Source organism: Physeter macrocephalus, chromosome 12 (genome assembly GCF_002837175.3).
Source record: "Physeter macrocephalus isolate SW-GA chromosome 12, ASM283717v5, whole genome shotgun sequence".
In the NCBI taxonomy this organism is placed as follows: domain Eukaryota; kingdom Metazoa; phylum Chordata; class Mammalia; order Artiodactyla; family Physeteridae; genus Physeter; species Physeter macrocephalus.
This window is the reverse complement of record NC_041225.1, coordinates 84,646,355-84,647,980: the sequence shown is the minus strand read 5'-3', so window position 1 is coordinate 84,647,980 and position 1,626 is coordinate 84,646,355. Positions and strand designations below refer to the sequence as shown.

Sequence of the window (1,626 nt, the reverse complement as noted above, 5' to 3'; positions counted from 1 at the left end):
TCAATTAGATTTCAATTCAAAACAAGAAATAATTTTCTATCAATGAGAGCTATTCAACAGTATAATGGGAGAAACCATAAACAAAATGAAAAGCCAATCTACAGAATGGGAGAAAATATTTGCAAACAATACAATCAACAAGGGCTTAATTGCCAAAATACACAAACAGCTCATACAATTCGATAACATAAAAACAAACAACCCAATAAAAAAGTGGGCAGAAGACCTAAACAGGCATTTCTCCAGATGGCCAATAGGCACATGAAAAAATGCTCCACATCGCTAATTATTAGAGAAACGCAAATCAAAGCTGCGATGAAGTATCACTTCACACCAGCCAGAATGGCCATCACTAATAAGGTCTACAAATAACAAATGCTGGAGAGGGTATGAAGAAAAGAGAACCCTCCTACATTGTTGGTGGGAATGTAAATTGGTGCAGCCACTATGGAAGACAGTATGGAGGTTCCTTAAAAAACTAAAAATAGAGTTGCCATATGATTCAGCAATCTCACTCCTGGGTATATATCCAGAGAAAACTCTAATTTGAAAAGATACAGGCAGCCAAGCTCCAACTGAAGGAGAAGTGGGATAAGTAAGTAAGGAGGTCTCTACAACATGGTCGTACAAAGCAGGCTGCCTACAAATCGACCGGTGGTAAAGCACCAAGGAAGAAAGCACCAAGTGGCTACAAAAGCCACTTGCAAGAGTGTGCCCTCTACTGGAAGCCTGAAGAAGCCTCAGTGTTACAGGCCTGGTACCGTGACACTCCGTGAAATCAGACGTTGTCAGAAGTCTACTGAACTTCTGATTCACAAACTTCCCTTCCAGCATCTGGCACGGAAGATTGCTCAAGACTTCAAAACAGATCTGCGCTTCTGGAGTGCAGCTACTGGTGCTTTGCAGGAGGAAAGTGAGATCTATCTGGCTGGGCTTTTTGAAGACACCAACCTGTGTGCTATCCATGCCAAACGTGTAACAATTATGCCAAGCGACATCCAGCTAGCACGCCGCATGCGTGGAAAACACCCTTAAGAATCCACTCTGGGGCTTCCCTGGTGGCACAGTGGTTGAGGGTCCGCCTTGCTGATGCAGGGGACACGGGTTTGTGCCCCGGTCCAGGAAGATCCCACATGCCGCGGAGCGGCTAGGCCCGTGAGCCATGGCCGCTGAGCCTGTGCGTCCGGAGCCTGTGCTCTGCAACGGGAAAGGCCACAACAGTGAGAGGCCCGCGTACCGCAAAAAAAAAAAAAAAAAAAAAAGAATCCACTCTGATGGGAAATAGTTCACTCTTTAAAAAAAGAATTTCTCTTCTTCCTGTTATTGGTAGTTCTGAACATTAGATTTTTTTTTCCCCATGGGGTCAAAAGGTACCTAAGTATATGATTGCAAGTAGAAAAATAGGGGACAGAAATCAGGTATTGGCAATTTTTCCATTTTCATTTGTGTGTGAATTTTTAATATAAATGCGGGGACATAAAGCATTAATGCAAGTTAAAATGTTTCACTAAACAGGTTTCAGCAGTTCAATTTTATAACAATTATATATAAACCTGTTAAATTTTTCTGGACGATGAAAAAAAAATACAGGCACCCCAAAGTTCATAGCAGCATTATTTACAGTAG

The 1,626-nt window shown here is 42.3% G+C and overlaps 1 pseudogene; it reads left to right on the top strand.

The window, feature by feature from the left end:
- The first annotated feature begins 315 nt into the window (after window positions 1-315).
- Window positions 316-1,035, top strand: LOC102988715 (histone H3.3-like; annotated as a pseudogene).
- The last annotated feature ends 591 nt before the right edge of the window (window positions 1,036-1,626 follow it).